Source organism: Lithobates pipiens, unplaced genomic scaffold (assembly GCF_037356315.1).
Source record: "Lithobates pipiens isolate NorthernLeopardFrog02 unplaced genomic scaffold, aLitPip1_a1.2 Scaffold_18, whole genome shotgun sequence".
Taxonomy (NCBI): Eukaryota; Metazoa; Chordata; class Amphibia; order Anura; family Ranidae; genus Lithobates; species Lithobates pipiens.
Genome location: NW_027507758.1, coordinates 122,673,938 through 122,695,381, shown reverse-complemented (window position 1 = coordinate 122,695,381; position 21,444 = coordinate 122,673,938).

Below are 21,444 nucleotides of genomic sequence, written 5' to 3'. Positions count from 1 at the left end.
TTCTAGTCCTATACCACAGGCAGCAATTTTTGATGCAATACTTTGCAGCAGGGCTCATTCCTGCTCTCCAACTAGAGTTTCTGTGAGGTGTTGCCGTGTTGTGGCACCAGTGCCTAAGGCCCACTTTTTCAGCCCCTGTTTAACAGGTGCATGTAATTACAATTCTTGATATAATATTTCACAGCAGGGCGTTCCAGCGCCCACTGAGAGTAACTGTGAGGACTTACAGTGTTGTGGCACCACCACCACCACAACCACCAAAGGCACAATTTTTCTACCATTGTTCAACAATGGCATGTAATTACAATTCTTGATATAATAGTTTACAGCAGGGCATTCCAGCGCCCACCGAAAGTCACTTTGAGGGCTTACAGTGTTGTGACAACATCAACACCTTGTTCCGCCATTTCTGCAGAGCATATAGGGCAGGCCCCTACTTTCAAACATCCAACTTACAAACGTCTCCTACTTGCAAATGGAAGTGAGATGAAAAAAGACAGATGGCAAAAAAAATTATACAGGGGAGATAACCCTTCCCTATGTATTCCAAAAAGCTTAAAAATAGATTTTTTGACTGAAGCTACACTTTAAAAATGTACCAGTTCAAAATTACAAATAGATTCTACTTAACACAACAAACCTACACAGTCCCTGTCTTGTTTGCATCGCTTGTATACTGCTGTTCTGAGTATATAGGGCCTGGGGGCCCCACACCTTTCCTTTTTTAAATTTGGGTATGGGGTTCCCCTTAATATCTGTACAAGACTCAAAGGGGCTGGTAATGGGCAGGGGGGGGCTACCTATGCCATTTTTTTCAATGATTTTCATCCGTATTGCCGGAACCAGACATTACATTAAAACCGCAAGCAGTTTTAAATGACTTTTTTTCGGTTAGAAATGTAATTTTGTGCAGGGGCTGTTCTAAACACGGGAAACACGTGCCACTTCACAGGCATACTATAGACACCCCCAGGCACGATATTTAAAGGAATATTTCACTTTTTTTTCACTTTAACGTCATTAAAATCAGTGCTCCCGAAAGAACTTCCGCTTTAAAAACTTTTTTTTGCATCGATACATATCCCCTGGGGCAGGACCCAGGTCCCCAAACCCTTTTTAGGACAATAACTTGCATATCAGCCTTTAAAATTAGCACTTTTGATTTCGAACGTTCGGGTCCCATAGACTTTAATGGGGTTCTAAAGTTCGTACAATTTTTTTTTTACTTTGATGTTATATTTACCTGCTATGGGCAGTGGGTTTCCTTCTTCTCGGGTCCCTCGCCAGCTCTCTTTGCCCCTCCTTGCTGTTGAGTGCCCCCACAGCAAGCAGTCTGCTAAGGGGGCACCTGAACTGGGACGCAGCTCTGTGTGTCCATTCAGACATGGAACTGCAGTTTGGCCCCATCCCTCTCCCTCCATTTGCTAACTGACTTTGATTGACAGCAGGGGGAGCCAATGGCATTGCTCCTGTGTGTCAGCCAATCAGGAGAAACAGTCCCGGAGGGCCGAGACACTCGTGCACATCACTGGATAGAGATGGGGCCCAGGTAAGTATTAGGGGGGGGGCTGCTGCACACTGAAAGTTTTTTTTAAATTTAACTTAATGCATAGAATGCATTAGGATAAAAACCTTGTGCCTGTAGAATAACTTTAAATTACTTGATTTTTTTTTTTTTTACCTGGATTTTTTAAGTTGATGACATAATCGCTTTAATTATTTTAATATGTAACTACCAACTCCGGTAACATTCTTAACAGAGTTCTGCTAACCCCTAAATCTATCACAGTGAGACATCTGAATCCAAGAACAACAGTCCACAAATCTTCCCAGCAACTTAACACATCCCTAATTCTTGTCAAAATTGTATTTATTTTACAGCACAAAATCAAAGCAGCTTCTGCTTATGGTAAAAATGTAATTTACTTGGAAATATGTTTTTGCAGCTGAGATTTTATAAGAATATGTTTTAAGCGGTGACAATTGAAGAATATAAAAAGGTAACCTTAAATAAAAGTGCACACCGATTTGGGGATAAGGATGTTGAAGATATTTTTCCAAATTTCAATTTTACCTGACATTTGAAATGACTTTCTTTTTTGCAGAATGCTGGGTGAGTTTTATCTTTTATCATTCAAATTAAATATATTAATTGACCGAAAAGAATATATCTAATGGTTTTGTTCTTGATTGTGAAGAGCAGCTCTTACCTTTTTTTTTTTTCTAAAATTAAATTCCTAAATTAGAATGGTCACATTTTTATTGATAAATCATTGTTTGCCTTTGTCTTAAAGTAAAAAAATGCACGTCATTTTGTTTTTTAATGATTAGCTTTAAAGTGTTACTAAACCCACGACACTAAAGCATGCTTGCTATACTCACTGTGGAACCTAAGGGGTTAATCCTCTGCATTGTGTAAAAAGGCTGTTTGATCCTGTCTTCTGTGATTCTCCCCTTCTTCCAGATTCCCCAAACCATCTTCTGATAGAACAGAGCATTGGGGACAAGCTGCACATGCTCAGTTTGGGTGTATTGCTAGAGAGTTTTTCTTTTCTTGGAAGAGTGCATGAAATCAGCACAGGGCAAATTAGCACTGTCGGGACAGAGGGTCAGGGGTCCTGCAACCTCATAGGGCAATTAGGGGGGAATAAAAACTTCTCCTACAAACTTTAACCAGAAAAGACTGCTCTAACTGCTGATAAGAAAAGGTATTTATTTATCGTGGCAGTTTCTATTTACTAAAATAATTGCATTTCAATGTTCTGTGTACTGTGGGAGACCAGATATAGATAATGCAGGGTCCTGGGTTTAAGAACACTTTAAGTCTATGATCAGGCCCAGACTGGTACAAAAAATAGGCCCGGGTAATTTAGACCGAGCAGCCAATTTTCCAGCAACCAAGGATGTAATGGTGCACTGCGATATAAAGGGGACTGTACTATAAAGAAAACTGTAATGATTACAGTGCCCCTTTACAGTGCAGTACCCTTTTGATCACAGTCTTCCTACAAATCACAGCCCCCATTACAGTGCCCCTTGCAGTCATGCCATCACAGTAGCCCCTTTTACTCTCTGCCTCCCCTGCACAGTCCTACCTTTGGCAGGGCAAAGGCAGGATTCAGCCTGTATGTTCTCTACCGGCTCTCCCACCCTTCCAACGATGTAATCCGATCAGCAGAGGACGGGATAGGAGGAGCTGTAGATCTGGATCATATTAACCACTTCAGCCCCGGAAGGATTAACCCCTTCCTGATCAGAGCACTTTTTGCGATTCGGCACTGCATCGCTTTAACTGACAATTGCGCAGTCGTGCGATGTGGTTCCCAAACAAAATTGACGTCTTTTTTACCCACAAATGGAACTTTCTTTTGGTGGTATTTGATCACTTCTGCAGTTTTTATTTTTTTGCGCAATAAACAAAAAAAAGCGACAAGTTTGAAAAAAACGCATTATTTTTTACTTTTTGCTATAATAAATATCCCCAAAAATATCTAAAAATGTTTTTTTTTCCACAGTTTAGGCCGATACGTATTCATCTACATATTTTTGGTTAAAAAAAATTGCAATAAGAATTTATTGATTGGTTTGTGCAAAAGTTTTAGCGTCTACAAAATAGGGGACAGTTTTATGGCATTTTTATTAATAATTTAGTTTACTAGTAATGGCAGCGATCTGCGATTTTTATTGGGACTGCGACATTATGACTGTGGACACATTGGATACTTTTGGCGCTATTTTGGGAACATTCACATTTATATAATGATCAGTGCGCTTAAAAATGCACTGATTACTGCGTAAATGTGACTGGCAGTGAAGGGGTTCACACTAGGTGGCTCTGTAGGGGTTAAGTGTGTCCTAGTGAGTGATTCTAACTGTGGGGGGATGGACTACGTGTGATACATCACTGATCACTGCTCCCGATTACAGAGAGCGGTGATCAGTGACAGCCTCACTAGGCATATCGGGGAAATGCTTGTTTACATTAGCATTTCTTCGTTCTTACTCTCTGCGAGACGATCGCGGGTATGCCCGCGGACATCGAGTGACTCACGGAGCTTGTGGTGCGTGCGCCTGCTATACAGACCTTGCGAGATCACGTACATTAAGGTGATTTTGCGCAGTGGAGCCAACCTACTGCAGTAAAACTGCGGCAGCTGGTTCGCAAGCGGTTAAGAAGCGGGGGATTACCCGCTTGATAATATGAAAAGACTCCCACTCTCTGTGCAGACCTCCAGCTCTTCCCATCCCCCTACTCTGCTGATAGGATGACATTGTTGGAGGGGTGGGAGAGCCAGTAGAGGACACACAGGCATGGCCGCATAGCATCCCCCTCTCTCAAGAACACTGTATATCTATGTAAGTAGATCATTCTCTCTCTATATATCAGATCTCTCCATGTATTGCACCCTTCTCTCTTTTTCTGTATATATGGGACCTCTGTATAGTATTTTTCTCCCTATGTAGCAGATATATCCATGTATCTGACTCCCCCTTTCTCTCTGCATAGTAGATTTCTCTGTATAGAGGATCTCTCCATGTATCGGATTGCTGTATTTCTGAAGAGTGGATCTCTCTGTCTTATACCTTATACCTCTTGTACTTGTCCTGTATACTTTCAATAGATTTTTATTTTTTCCAATCAAAATGTAGGCACAACATAATAACGGCATGACAGAAGGCAAGATATAAAACATCAGAAACGTGTCAAACAAAACATAGTGTCAGCAACACAGCCCCATTTGGTGTTTCAGGATCTCTGTCTATAAAACCCCTCTCCCTGTGTACATAAGGTTGTCACCTGTCCAAGATTCACCCGGACAGTTCGGCTTTTGAATCATGTGTCACGGTTTCAGTTCACCTGAAAACCAGACACTTTATTCAGACCAGGCTGTGGCTCCCCAAGTAACCCGAGATAGTCATACACAAATCTGTTGCTGCTGCTGGCGGCTTTTTGGGGGCAGGTTTGGCATCACGGAAGGGTGGGATGATGAAGTCATCAAGTCCAATTTGGCCACACCCACTGGCGCGCTCTGTGCGCTACATTACTACTCTCCCTGGGGCACCCAAATGTGTCCCAGGTCTTTTATAATCCTATAGTGCAGGGATATGCAATTAGCAGACCTCCAGCTGTTGCAGAACTACAAGTCCCATGAGGCATAGCAAGACCCTAACAGCCACAAGTATGACACTCAGAGGCAGAGGCATGATGGGACTTGCAACAGCTGTAGTGTTTAGTGCAAAAAAAAAATGCCTTGTGCCGCAAAAGAGTTCGGGTTTGGCTTGAAGAAAAGGTGGCAACCCTATTTGTACATGGGATCTCTCTGTGATTCGGATTTCTGTCTCTCTATATAGTAGATCTCTCCCAATCTCTCTGTATATGGGATCTCTGTGCATAGTCAATCTCTCTGTATAAGGATCTCTCTTCTACTTCTTTCTCTCACTCTCCATTTCTATCTCTCTCTGTGATCTCTATTTCTCTCTGCAGTAGATCTCTATACTTCTCCCTCTCTCTCCCTCTCTCTCTCTCTCTCTGTAGATCTCTCAATTTAGAAAATATCTTTGTATATGGGATCTCTGTGCAAGTGTGCATAGTAGATCCCTCTCTCTGTACATGGGATATCTTTCTGTACAATACATCTCTCTCTCTGTTCTGTATAATAGATCTCTCTGTGTTAGCTCTCAACCCTCTCCCTGCTCTATCTATAGTGTCTCCCCTTTTCTCTCTATATACAGTATCCCCCTCTCTCCATACAGTATCTTACTCGCTCTGTATATAGTAGATCTCTCCCACTCTCAGGGCCCCTGGGGCTCTCTCTCTACCTCTAGGTTCTGGCTCTCCGTTGGCCATGTGTAGTCACTTCGCAGCAACTGGCCAGGGCGTGGTGTTGCCTCTGAATGCTCCTTCCCAAGTCCCAGGCTGGGCCCTGCCCCCCCGCCCCCCGCTCCTCAAACCTTCCATTCAGCAGTGGCCAGGCCACATGTCTGTTTGAAATTATCCATGAAATGGGCACTGCTGCCAGGGGATTGGGGCTGGATCTGCTGGAGGAGGGATCACTTCTGATGACTCTCGCTGTACAGATCTCTGGCTCCTCCCATCCCCTGCTCTGCTGCTAGAATTACATTGTCAGCAGGAGAGCCTGGAGAGAAGACACAGGCATGGCTGCTTAGTGATTGGTGAGTGGCAACTGTGGTCTGTGTTAACCCTGTCCAGACCACGGTCGCCACTTACCTCCCGCTGTGTGGCCCAGTCATCAACAGGCATCAGACCGTGGCCCAAATGCCCAGTGTGCCCTATGGCCAGTCCGGGCTTGTCTATGATATATCATTCTACATACATATTCTAGTGATGCCTAACACTGTAAAACTGCTGGCTCTTGTAGTCCTACAACAGAAGGATTACCACAATTCACTCTTTTGAAGTTCATAATGAAATTGATTGTACATTACAGTGCAAGGCAAAGAGCTGCAACATAGGTGAGATTTTGGGATGGAAGTATGCGTGTTGGGCTTTCTAATGTATTACCATGTTCCTACTTTGTAATTTTTTCATGCTGTATTTTTTTTCTTTTTTCCCATGATAATTAAAAAATATATATTTATGGCCCTTTATATATACCATTTTTTCAACCCCCCCCCCCCCCCCATAGGATCCTTCAAAGCTTTGTGTGTGCTTTGGCGCCGGTCTGGGTGTGGGTTGTGTTGTCCCTGTCTTGGGTTTCCTCTGGTCCGGGAGCTGCGACATGCACTGCAGTCTTTCCCTTTCCCCCCAATTCTTATCCATGATTATATATGGGAGGATCCTAGGGAGTGTCGGGTGTTACTTATACCCCCATTGGGAGTCTTGGTCACACTCTGGCTTTTCTCCTCACATCATGTCTCAGAGCATGTCTGTGTGATATCACCAGATAACTATTCCTGTGATTTCCTCTCTATCACCCAGACTGCACACCTCTTTGTTTTCCTTCACCCTTTTCCCTTTGGGGTATTGAATGATTTTCATGCGATTTTTCACTTTTTCTTTTCTTTTCTTTTTAGGTGATATAGTACCCCCTTCACTTTCTATCTACTATGCTTTTCACTTTTTCAGGAATTAATGGGTGTTGGTTTATAGTTCTTACCTCTCTCTGATTCCTGGCATTTAGTCTACTTCATACACTTTCATGCACCATTTTCCCTACCAGGGATATCATGCACTATTATTTAATACACATATCACTCAATTTTTTTAATTTTAATTTTCTTTTTACAGCCCCAATTCGTTTTTTTGCGATCACACATGCTCACCCATATATCACAGCCTGATGCATGACTGTCCTTTCGAGGGTTGCCTGTTGGGCTGTCTTTCGCCTAATATACCATCTAAGCTCCTGGAAAAAATGTTCCCTATGTGGGGGTACTCATAACCCTCAGTACTGTATCAATTGCACATGGATACCCTGTAAGTATTATATAGGGTGGTTTACCCCTATTTATTTTTATATTTTTCACACTTGTGACTATATTAGACCATCTAGAAATGCATAATATATCATTACAGAGATATCTTACACGTTTACACGCTTGCTCCTGATGAGTGACAACAAGTCACAAAATGCGTTCAGCCAACAGATGCCGTATTTAAATCACATACTCTATCCTACCATGTCATTGTGGATTCTGTTCATGCATTATGTATCTGATTATATTCTAGTCATATGCTATCATATTTTGGGCTTTTCTATAGGTATCATGTGCTATCCATTTTTTGGATTATTTATGAATTGTGTATTTATGTACGGAATAAAGTTTTTCATTCAATATTTTACTCTATGCAGGTATTTAATTATGTGTGTAGTATATCAATTTTCTATTGAATGTGAATTATTATGAGACAAATGTCCTACTATTTTACACATATTATAAATATGTTAATTATAACACCACACAAAATTTGACCCTCCGTGTACTTCATTCAAAGTCCCATTTCCTTGTTCTGCTCCCTATAGGTGAGCTTACTTGTGGTTGTTTATTGTAAAGGAGGATAACAGTCCTTTGGGGGGGGGGCATTTCCCAGGAGTCACCTGGTGTAGCCATGGAATGTGATGCAATTTATCATATATTGGCTTTGCAGGATAAAGGAAATAATGTCCTGTAATTTAAAGTAAGAAAAAAAAAATCCACCAGCATAAAATTCAAGTCCATGTACTAATCAAAGATGTGTCTTACCTTGCAGATTGAGGATGTTCTCTTCTTGAACCTTACCTGACTCAAATGCTTTTAAGGTAGCAAGACTCTGGACATATTGTGGTGCAGTGTTAGTTTTGAAATTGATCCATGCGTCCCAGTGCACCCCCCTTGGGTTCGAGGCCCAAGTTGTACATAGGACCTAGAGATTACTTTGGGTAATATTTAGTGCAGAGAGTGATATCTTACTTCAAGGCCCTCTTAAAAGGGTTGTAAACCCTCATGTTTTTTCACCTTAATGCATCCTATGCATTAAGGTGAAAAACATTTGTCACTGACCGACCCCCCAGCCCCACCGTTTTACTCACCTGAGTCCTTTAATTCCCATGTCAGAGACATGCTCTTCCCCTCTGCCCATTGTCTTGGCTGTTGATTGGATAGACTGTTGGCTGCGCAGCCCTTGGCTCCCAATCCTTTCAATCAAATCCAAGGATGCGGGTGCTGGAGGACGGGGCCGAGTCCAGCATTCTGTGTCTATGGATGCAAATGCTGGACTCGGGAATGTGCCCGTAAGCTAACCCCCCTGGAGGATCGGGGCTACTCTGTGCAAAATGAACTGCACGGTAGAGGTAAGTATGACATCTTTGTTATTTAAAAAATAAATAAAACAAAGCCTTACAATCACTTTAACTCTAACCCTCCCTGTAACCATAAACCCTGATCCTTAAACTTACCCTCCCCGTAACAAGGACTGGTAATCTGAAATATATTACATTTTTGTTGTTAGGGTTAGATACATTTACAGAGAATATGCATTACTGACCCTCCCACAGCCAGGTAAAATACAATTTTGTTTGTATCTTGTGCTTTGCTCTGATTTTCAAATGTTCTGCATAACCCTTTTTTTACTGTTTTCTTTTAGCCAAGTTTGGGTCCCTGGAGAAGTTAGGGTCATCTTACATCAGCAGGAGGAGGAATGGGAGACAGGAGGTTCCCGGTCCTGGAGGTCCAGTCCGAGGGAAGAGATGAACCAGACTTTGCTGAGGGAACTGAAGAAACCGCAGGAGTCCCCATCAGCAGCAGACAGCTCTTTTATAACAGACCCTCCACCACCCAGACCAGAGCAACTGAATACAGGCAGGGGGTAAGGAGGTCCTCTAATGCTTGTGTCCTGCCAGGTAAAGGAAAGCCCAGAGAACTGCCCAGGTTGTCCAGATTCCAGCAAGAAGTTCAGCATAAAGTTGCTGTGGAGTTGGGTTTGGACTACCCTTATGTCCCTAATAGGACCATGGACATAGTTACAAACTCCTGGGGAGAGTGGGAGGATGACCTGGTTTGGGAGTGTCTGAATATCCTTAAGCCTCTGTGGGTGCCAGAATGCAAGGGGACCTGGGCCCGCTTTGAGGAAATTCGGAAGGAATGGAGGCTGGGGAGAGCAATTTACAAGGACAGATTAATGATTGTGAAGGCAGGATGGCCTGCAAGGAGTCACTCTGTCTCCATCACGGGGGAGGGGGGTGGCAGGAGGAGACTGCTTGAACCGCATTTCTATACATGAGGACTGTTGGGATGTACAGCCCACCATGGAAATGGCCCCATGAACTGCTGGAAGGCTGCAGAATGTGTTCTTTCTCCCTGACTCTTTGCAGGATCAGACCGGCCTGCCACCCTTTGCTGTGCCCGATGGCTGTTCTTTCCTGTTGATGGATTCTGGTAAAGTTTGATTCATACTTTAACGCTTTAAGGAGCATGTTAGTCCGGGGAGGGTGCCCCTCCCACCAGGAACTTCAAAGAGAACTGTCTACTTCTTATGCTGTGGTTTTCTCCCTCTCTTGTCTATAACCCCCTCCTGACATAAAACTCTGTAAGGCTTATAGATAGTTGTTAAGACAGGATGTTGTTTTTTTTGTGTTTTTGTCTTTATAGGAGCTCTTTGGATGGGATAGCTGTCCATCCACCTCTGGCTGGAGTCAAGATTCCAGCAGACAGAGTATTTCCCTTGAGGGGAAGTGCTCTGGCTCAAAATGTGATAGTGTGTTATGTTGCTGTTAGCTACAGGGATCTGTAGTTATGTGTACAGTGTGATATATATGATATAAATACCATCAGAATGTCTTCTATTTTTGTACGGATTTATTTGTGCATAGCCCCCTCCTAGTTTGTTCCCTTTTTCCCTTCCAAAGCTGTATTTTTCATGAGATGCCCTTTCTGGGCCCAGGAGCCTATTTTTGTAAATTCCCAGCTAAGGGGCTTGCTGGATGTTAAGGTGGAGGGGGTGAGTGTAGCACCCTCTAGTGTGCTAGAAGTATAGTGCTATGTTTTTTGTGAGAGTAGGTAAATTTGCAAGCCTGGCTGTGTTTTGAGCTGGTTGGGAGTAGTTCAGGGCAGAGCTTTGTGACTCACAAGCAGCATCACCAAGACCTCCCACTTCTTTCCAGAATGTTCTAGTGTTTTCTAGAAAGGAAGGAGGAGAGGTGAAGCTGTCTGGGGTGTTTTGGGGATCCCTGACCAATCCGCAACTTGGATTGGCATGGGGCAGGCCTCCCCAAATACCCAGGGTCAGCTCAGTGGGGGGTGACCTTGGGCCTGGGCTTGGGTGCGGACCCTCTAAGAACACGTGGAGGTGTCCTGGACAGGAGGCACAGGAGGAACAGGAGAGGACAGCAGGAGAGCACTGCTGCGCAAGTCTTCAGGGAGGAACAACAAGTTGCAGCCAATAGAGCTGGTGAGTAGCACACAGCCAGGAGGACTGAGGAGGCACTACGGAGAGGACTTGAAGATTGCAGTCTTGGATGGGTGCAAAGGCTGTCAGGGCCTGAAGATGTGGTACTGGGCTCGGTAGCCACATAGACAGCTAGCACCAAAGGCTACTGTATTTTTTCTACACAATAGGGGCCTGCGGTCCCTGCCTACAAAAGGCATTTTCTAAGGCCTGGCTGAGCCAGTGTCAGGCCTACAAATCAGTGCTAGCTGGTCCGGGAAGTGCAAGCACGTGATGTGTTGGAAGTGTTGAGGAGATATTGTCTGCAAGCAAGTGATGTGCTGGAGGAAGAGAGGAGATTGTATATACTGTGAGTGTATATAGTTCAGTCCCAACATTGACTTTCAATCATCTGGGCATCTCATGATTTCAAAATATATAAAGGTGCATACAAACTAGTGCTAAAGATACAATTAACTAATTGGTTGCACGTGGCGCTGTTACCTGTGTGCCTTTCAGTCAACACTCCCTAATCTTCTAAAAAATCCTATCCCGCATCATACAAAATGTGATAATTAATAAACACTTAAATAAATACCCAAATTTTCATTTAGATTAAGTGTACAGTGACAAAAATAAACAAACGTGAATATAGTCCATCCACCGAATATAAGAAAATCTAGAGTATATATAAAAAAATTTATGTATAAAGATAAAGCAAAAAAAATATATAATATCAAATAGAGAGTCTTTTTATAGAAGCGTGAACAAATCTCCAGTGTTTAAATCTCCTTATACACGTGACTCCTTCACCACACCATCCGTGCTTAATGGCCCCCCTTCGTGAAAAAACTCACCAGATGCTAAGCCTTACACTCTCGTGTGAGGCAAAAGGGCTTGCAACAGATCTCTCTAGATGTAATTCAGATATCAGCACATCCGATTTAATCTTCTCCAATTGCGTACTTCAATGTATATATATAAATACCTCAAAGAAAAATCACAGAGGGAGACCCCAATAGTGTAATACTGCAATCACTCTTTAATATAAAAAATCGCACTCTTTATGCACTCACATGAACTTAAAAGGGTAAAATCACTTCAAAAGGATAAAGAAACTTGCTTCACAAATCCACTCCACAACAACATTCTGAATACGTCGGGGCATTGGTGGTCACAGCGGACTTATTAGATACTGGATCGCTAGATCTCACCCCTCCTCGTGCGTCCCGCCTGGTCCCACACAGCAGGTCCGTTCGAAAAAGGCGCCTTCAGATCAGATGATTCAGTCCACTTAGTCCTGTACCTCCTTCCCAGCTCCGTGTATGTCAGCTCAATATTCACCAGATAGCCACGCCCCCGACATGTTTCGTCATATCAGACTTATTCATGGGATTGGCTATCTGGCCTAGCACCCCACCTTATATTCCCCCATCGTCCAATCAGCTCATCTCACTGTCAGTCTCACATCCATATTGCTGGGATGTGTCCTGTCGTACACATTAAGCGCCGAAGCCAGAGCTATGATTCGCGCATGCTCAAATAGCAGTATTCGATATCCCCCTTTTTCGAAAACTGGTGATCGAAATATTCGATCCGCCAATACGCTACGGTCTCCGGTGCATGTGTCAAAGTATACTAGGTACGTCGAAGCATTCGACCATAGTTGTAATATTCGACATACGGTAAATTCCGCTCAGATGTTCACACAGGCTGCGTCCCACCAGGTCGCGCATGCGCCGAGATCGAAACCGCATGTCCCCGTCTCCACAATACTCAAGTATGAGAATCCGTGTCACCGTCTTCTGGAACCAAATAAAGTGCGAAACCAATCACAATACCTATGGTGGTGTCAGTCCCCATCTATAGTATCTCTCCATCTATGAGGCGATATCTTTCTACATAACACCCTGTACCCAGTACACACTGCTTAATCGATGTGTTCTCACACAGTAGATGAACCAGTCTGTCTCCAAATACAGACTGTTACACTTATCTACCGCTGTGTCACCAATGCGCCAACGTTTACACCAATGATTAACATATAATATAGACTAACCCATTAGTGCACATTTTCATTATTAACCTGGAACATTCGATATACAGCTTCAATTAAAAATCAAAATGGAGATGTATATATATCTGAAGCAACATCTAAAGTGTAAATACACAAATAAAACTCCAAATAAAAGTCATTTTAAAACAAATAGAACATCGCTTTAAAACAAATAGAACAGGAAACTACTACTATTAGCCCTAAAAGAGACATAATAGGTATTCTCATAATAATCTCAAAACTCCCCCATCAGTAACTTCACACCTATTATACAGACATGAAGATAAATGATCGGCAGCCTCATAAACACTTCCATATCGGAGTGACACCCTTCCCTCTATAATGTTTAAAAGACAATACTTATGGCCTATTAGTGACTACAAGTCACTAATATAGCAGTTCAGGTCCAGTTCTACATTCATACCTCTCGGATAAAGGCTCCTCAGCGAGAAGATCCACCTGGTTTCCCTCTGCGACAGATCTCTAACTCGATTAGAGCCCCTCCAAGAGGGATGAACATGGTCTATTCCACAGAACTGCAATAAATTTGGATTTTGTTGGTGATATTCTTTGAAATGTAATGATACGCTATGATACTGGTAACCTTTACGGATATTAGTTAAATGTTCTGAGATTCGTACTCTCAATAATCTCTTGGTGCGTCCTACATACAGTAAGTTACAGGGGCACCACAGTAGGTACACGACATGTGTCATATTACACGTCATGAATTCCTTAATGTCAAATGTTTCACCCTCACTGTTCGTTATTGAGGTGACTCCCCTGTTTACCTGCTGTACAGTCCTACAACAGATACACCTCCTACAAGCATAAAAGCCTTTCAGTTCCCCCGAAATAGTTGCTCGCTGAGGAGGGTCCAGGATCTTTTTTACGACTCGATCACCGATGTTAGGTGCCCGTCTGTAGATGAACCCCGGAGTTTTGGGTATCACACTCCCCAGATGTTTGTCCCTTCCCAAAATATGCCAATGTGTCCTGAAAATTTGCTCTACCTCTCTAAATTGATGATGGAAATTGGATAGGAATCTTAGTTGATGTTGTGTCCCCCCTTCTCCCTTTCCCCTCCCCTCCAGGCAAGCTTCCCTTGGAATATTCGCAACTGTCCCAATGGTTTCATCCAAGGTGGTCTCTGAATACCCTTTCTGTATGAACCTTTCTTTTAAAATTTGGGATTGGGCCACGAAATCTTCTCTAGTTGTACAGTTCCTGCGGACCCTTAAAAATTGTCCCTTAGGGATATTTCTAATCCAAGATGGATGATGTCCGCTCTTCGTTGTTAGATAGCTGTTCCTGTCTGTATTTTTAAAATATACTGTGGTGTTAAATCTATCATCCTTTCTCTCTATCAAGAGGTCAAGGAAATTTACCACCGTGGGATTAATATTGAACTCCAACTTAATGTCGTTCGAGTTGGAGTTCAATCTCTCCAAAAAGTTTAAAACAGAAGCCTTAGTGCCCCCCCATATGAAAAACAGGTCATCTATGAACCTGCGATAGAAAATTAGCTGTGGGCATTCAATACCAAACACATATCTATCCTCCCACTCGGCCATAAATAAGTTGGCAAGGCTAGGGGCATATTTAGCCCCCATTGCCACGCCAACTCTCTGGGCATAGAAGGTCCCATCAAACCAGAAGTAGCTGTGGGTCATGCAAAACTCAAGTGCCTGGCCCACAAACACCTTCCGGGCATGTGGGATATCCTCCCTTCTGCTCATAGCCCAGTTAAGTGCCAATAGGGCATCTTGATGTTGAATGATAGTGTATAGGCTAGCTACATCAGCCGTAACCAAATACACTTCCATAGACGAGGGGATGGAGATCATATTAAGGGATTTCAGCAAATCTGTTGTGTCCTTCAGATATGCTCTTGTGTTTTTCACACTGGGTTGGAGTGATCTATCTAAATATTCTCCCAGTCTGGAGGTGACCGATCCTATCCCATTCACGATAGGACGTGGTGGAGGAGCCACCACATCCTTGTGAATTTTGGGCAAGGTGTAGATCACCGGTATCCTGCAGCTGCTAGGGACCAGATATTTCTTTTCTTTTAAACAGAGTACTCCCTTCCCATATCCCCACTCCACCAAAGCCTCTAATTGGTTCTTATATTCATCTGTAGGGTCAAAGTTTAATTTTTTGTAAGTGGTGGTGTCCCCCAACAGATCATTCAGCTGGTCATGATAAAATGATCTGTCGAGTATCACCACCCCCCCCCCTTTGTCTGCCGGGCGTATGATAATATCATTATTCTCCTCTAGGGATTTAATCCCCTCTTTAATATACCTTGGATTCACGCCCTTGCTCACGGGGAGTTTTTCCAAATCATTTAACACCAAGTTTTTAAAAACCTCAACAAAATGATTACCAGTTAGCTGCGGATTAAATAGTGACCGATTTCTCAGTCCACTACCCATTTGACTACTAGGATTATCAATCACTACTTTCGAAGTATTGGGGTGTGACAAAAAATATTTCTTAATATTTAAGGTACGAAAATATTTATGTGCATCAATATACAAATCAAACTTGTTCATACTCTGTCGTGGAGCACATTTAAGTCCCATATTCAGAATATTTAATTCACTCTTATTCAATGTTGCCTTACTTAAATTAAAGATACCATTATCTAAGTGTCCCTCAGTCTTTTTCTTGGATTGTTTCCTCCATCCTGCCCTGCACCCCCTCCTCCTCTCCCCATTGGACCTTCTTGTTGAATGGGCCAATTTCTCTGTCCATTGGGCACAGCTGGAGTGTGTCCTCTCGGGGGTTGTCCCTCCCCCTCTCCCTCCTCTCCCCCTCTGATTTAAAAAAGGGGGGGGGTGGAAGAGTCCGAGGTGGGAACCCAGGTTCATTCATCCTTCCATTTCCATCATCATATGCCAAAGGCATAAACCTATTATATAATGGTATCGAATTACCCCTTCCTCGATTACCATCATATCCATATTCCTGTCCCCATCTTTGATTACTTTGAGGTACAAATTGTGCTGGGTAGAGATTCCTATCTCCATAGGGTGGTGGGTAATCATAGTAATTCCCTTGATGATCATTACCCCTTTCCCTTAAATATGGACCAGGTGAATAATACTCGCCATAGGAATTTACTCTGCCCTGTTGTGTGTTGTTATACCCTTGGCTAGGGGTCTGAATTAGGGGGGTTTTCTTATTATTCATCTTACTCTTACCTGCTTCCCCTTTATTTCCGTGCTTGGAGTTATAAATTTCCTTACTTGGGGGTTCATTAGCATCGGTAGATCCTTGAATGTTTATAGTCTGCCCTCCATTTGACTGCCAAGCGTAGATTTTGTTGTTTCTAAAATCAGTTACATCTCTATTATATTTCTTAACCTTCTTTTTCTGAATATCCTTATCCCATTTTTCTAGTTTTTTCTTCATTGTCTCATTAAACTCTTTCATTTGGTTATTGTCTCCCAGAGGTTCCAGTTTTATTTTCATTAGTTCAATCTGTTCCTTTAATTTAGCTAATTTAATCTCTTTCCTTTTTAGGACTAAAGCTTGTAGTTCCATCCCCATTTTATTAAAAAAAGTGAGCCACTCATCCATAAAAAGCTGGTCATTTAGACCATCTTGTGGGCAAACATCCCATCTTAAACTTCTGAAGATGAGACCCTCTTTTAAGTATTGTTCAAATGTGAGTACATCCCACCAGGTTTTAACCTGTTTCTCTAACAGGTGGTCTAAGGTTTTCAAAAGACCTGTAATGTCTTCCTCCTCTTCCATCATTTCATGGTTATTGGAGAAAATATTGGCTGGATTGATCTGCCGTGAGGCTAGATAATTAATGGCTTCCATCCCTTCACTAATGCGTGCAGGAAACAACACCCCCCTTCAAGCTGCTTGTGGTTATCTAAATGCTATAAATTATTAAAGATACACACACGCCGAACCCTTTACCAAGTGTATCACCACAGCGCTTAAATGACACGAATTCTACACCTTAGCTGCCACTTCTTACAAACTATCAAAATATATAAAGGTGCATACAAACTAGTGCTAAAGATACAATTAACTAATTGGTTGCACGTGGCGCTGTTACCTGTGTGCCTTTCAGTCATCTCATGATTTCCCCATCTCTATCCAAGTTAATTCCACTCAATAAAAATACAAAAACAAGTGCAAGGACTGTTTCATGTCTCTGGATGCTTGAAATTGTGTGCCTGACTGGGCAGGGTGACAGACGGACCACAACTCTCAGCAGCCCTTACGAGGGTACCGCTACACCTATGTAGTTTTATTCAACCATTTCAAGTTTGAGGTTTAGTTATTCAAACTGACTAATTTTGTAATCATAGATAAGTCCGGCGGAAAATGTCCGATCGGATCATCTTGTCGAATAATCCGACCGTGTGGGGGCTCCATCGGACTGTTTCCGTCAGAATATCAGACCGACAAAGTTTTAGAGCTGGGCTATAAAATTTTCTGACAACATGATCTGATCGGACTTTGTTCGATCGTTTGTAGAGAATTCCGATCGGACACGCATGCCACGCAGTGCCACGCATGCTCAGATCAAATTCCTAGACCAAAGCTATTGGCTACTAGCCTGAACGTAGTCCCGTCATAATGAAATAATGCCATTACGTTATGAACGATTGGATTTTCCAACAACTTTGTCCGACCGTGTGTATGCAACACCAGTTTTGGACAAAATCCGTCGGACAAGATCCAACGGATTTTGTTGTCGGAATGTCCGGCCGTGTGTACAAGGGCTAATAGAATTGTCATTTTATTGGCACATTTTGTGGCACCGCTGAAATTATAAAGCAAGGTTTCATATAGATTTGTTACAAATTCACCTAACATCGCAACATCAAGTGGGGACAGAAAGTCATTTAATTTGCAATGGATTGTTTATTCTGCTCAAGTTCCTGATGAAATTGTTAATTTACATACAAAAATATTGTTTGAAATGAGTCATATTTGAAATGTGAGTTCATTGTGTTGTCTCCGAAATGATTGATTGTGATATTAATTATGTTCATTGAAAGCTCTCACAGCCCTCTGAATTTTAAGTCAGTCACTTTTTTTTCTATATTCATAGAGTTGAGGTGTAGTGACTTGCTGTGTTGATAAAAAAAAAAAAAAACAATGGTCATTTCATGAGAAATTCTTGCTGCACAGCAGATGCCATCAGAAAAATATAACTGTCACTGGTTGTGCATTTACAATCCCCTGTATTTGGGTTCCTAGTTATGCTCTCTACTCCATTCAACAGCTTGGAGTAGAGAATAATTAAAACTCCTGTTATGGTTATTTTTGCCATCTGTGTCCCACTGGAGAGATTTTCTTTCACTTTCTGTTGATGCAACAGGAAGTGATTGGAAATCTTTTCAAAGTGTGGGAAATCCCCTATTGTCACTGGAACAAGCATTTCTATTGAAATATTTTCCTGTTCTGGTGACACCCGTAACTGTTTTAGTTTTTTCAGTCCCTAAGGAAATGGTCACTAAGGTAAATCGAGTAAATCTCACACAGCTATAAAAACATGACTTTAAAAGTGGACAATGTCAGTAGTGCAGTAGACGGTGTGTGGACAGTGTCAGTGGGGTAGTGGATGGTGCGTGGACAGTGTCAGTGCGGTAGTGGATGGTGCGTGGACAGTGTCAATGGGGTAGTGTATGGTGCGTGGACAGTGTCAGTGCGGTAGTGGATGGTGCGTGGACAGTGTCAGTGGGGTAGTGTATGGTGCGTGGACAGTGTCAGTGCGGTAGTGGATGGTGCGTGGACAGTGTCAGTAGTGCAGTAGATGGTGTGTGGACAGTGTCAGTGGGGTAGTGAATGGTGCGTGGACAGTGTCATTGGGGTAGTGGATGGTGCATGGACAGTGTCATTGGGGTAGTGGATGGTGCGTGGACAGTGTCAGTGGGGTAGTGGATGGTGCGTGGACAGTGTCAGTGGGGTAGTGGAGGGTGCGTGGACAGTGTCATTGGGGTAGTGGATGGTGCGTGGACAGTGTCAGTGCGGTAGTGGATGGTGCATGGACAGTGTCAGTGGGGTAGTGGATGGTGCGTGGACAGTGTCAGTGCGGAAGTGGATGGTGCGTAGACAGTGTCTGTGGGGTAGTGGATGGTGCGTGGACAGTGTCAGTGGGGTAGTGGATGGTGCGTGGACAGTGTCAGTGCGGTAGTGGATGGTGCGTGGACAGTGTCAGTGGGGTAGTGGATGGTGTGTGGACAGTGTCAGTGGGGTAGGGGATGTTGCATGGACAGTGTCAGTGGGGTAGTGGATGGTGTGTGGACAGTGTCAGTGGGGTAGTGGATGATGTGTGGATAGTGTCAGTGGGGTATGGGGTGGGTGTGTGGACAGTGTCAGTGGGGTAGTGGATGGTGTGTGGATAGTGTCAGTGGGGTATGGGGTGGGTGTGTGGACAGTGTCAGTGCGGTAGTGGATGGTGCGTGGACAGTGTCAGTAGTGCAGTAGATGGTGTGTGGACAGTGTCAGTGGGGTAGTGGATGGTGCGTGGACAGTGTCATTGGGGTAGTGGATGGTGCATGGACAGTGACATTGGGGTAGTGGATGGTGCGTGGACAGTGTCAGTGGGGTAGTGGATGGTGCGTGGACAGTGTCAGTGGGGTAGAGGAGGGTGCGTGGACAGTGTCATTGGGGTAGTGGATGGTGCGTGGACAGTGTCAGTGCGGTAGTGGATGGTGCGTGGACAGTGTCAGTGGGGTAGTGGATGGTGCGTGGACAGTGTCAGTGCGGAAGTGGATGGTGCGTAGACAGTGTCTGTGGGGTAGTGGATGGTGCGTGGACAGTGTCAGTGGGGTAGTGGATGGTGCGTGGACAGTGTCAGTGCGGTAGTGGATGGTGCGTGGACAGTGTCAGTGGGGTAGTGGATGGTGTGTGGACAGTGTCAGTGGGGTAGGGGATGTTGCATGGACAGTGTCAGTGGGGTAGTGGATGGTGTGTGGACAGTGTCAGTGGGGTAGTGGATGATGTGTGGATAGTGTCAGTGGGGTATGGGGTGGGTGTGTGGACAGTGTCAGTGGGGTAGTGGATGGTGTGTGGATAGTGTCAGTGGGGTATGGGGTGGGTGTGTGGACAGTGTCAGTGGGGTAGGGTATGGTGTGTGGACAGTGTCAGTGGGGTAGGGGACGGTGTGTGGACAGTGTCAGTAGGGTAGTGGATGGTGCGTGGACAGTGTCAGTAGGGTAGTGGATGGTGCGTGGACAGTGTCAGTGGGGTAGGGGATGTTGTGTGGACAGTGTCAGTGGGGTAGGGGATGGTGTGTGGACAGTGTCAGTGGGGTAGTGGATGGTGCGTGGACAGTGTCAGTGGGATAGGGGATGGTGCATGGACAGTGTCAGTGCGGTAGTGGATGGTGCGTGGACAGTGTCAGTGGGGTAGTGGATGGTGTGTGGACAGTGTCAGTGGGGTAGGGGATGTTGCATGGACAGTGTCAGTGGGGTAGTGGATGGTGTGTGGACAGTGTCAGTGGGGTAGTGGATGGTGTGTGGATAGTGTCAGTGGGGTATGGGGTGGGTGTGTGGACAGTGTCAGTGGGGTAGGGTATGGTGTGTGGACAGTGTCAGTGGGGTAGGGGACGGTGTGTGGACAGTGTCAGTAGGGTAGTGGATGGTGCGTGGACAGTGTCAGTGGGGTAGGGGATGTTGCGTGGACAGTGTCAGTGGGGTAGGGGATGTTGCGTGAACAGTGTCAGTGGGGTAGTGGATGGTGCGTGGACAGTGTCAGTGGGGTAGTGGATGGTGCGTGGACAGTGTCAGTGCGGTAGTGGATGGTGCGTGGACAGTGTCAGTGGGGTAGTGGATGGTGTGTGGACAGTGTCAGTGGGGTAGGGGATGTTGCATGGACAGTGTCAGTGGGGTAGTGGATGGTGTGTGGACAGTGTCAGTGGGGTAGTGGATGATGTGTGGATAGTGTCAGTGGGGTATGGGGTGGGTGTGTGGACAGTGTCAGTGGGGTAGTGGATGGTGTGTGGATAGTGTCAGTGGGGTATGGGGTGGGTGTGTGGACAGTGTCAGTGGGGTAGGGTATGGTGTGTGGACAGTGTCAGTGGGGTAGGGGACGGTGTGTGGACAGTGTCAGTAGGGTAGTGGATGGTGCGTGGACAGTGTCAGTAGGGTAGTGGATGGTGCGTGGACAGTGTCAGTGGGGTAGGGGATGTTGTGTGGACAGTGTCAGTGGGGTAGGGGATGGTGTGTGGACAGTGTCAGTGGGGTAGTGGATGGTGCGTGGACAGTGTCAGTGGGATAGGGGATGGTGCATGGACAGTGTCAGTGCGGTAGTGGATGGTGCGTGGACAGTGTCAGTGGGGTAGTGGATGGTGTGTGGACAGTGTCAGTGGGGTAGGGGATGTTGCATGGACAGTGTCAGTGGGGTAGTGGATGGTGTGTGGACAGTGTCAGTGGGGTAGTGGATGGTGTGTGGATAGTGTCAGTGGGGTATGGGGTGGGTGTGTGGACAGTGTCAGTGGGGTAGGGTATGGTGTGTGGACAGTGTCAGTGGGGTAGGGGACGGT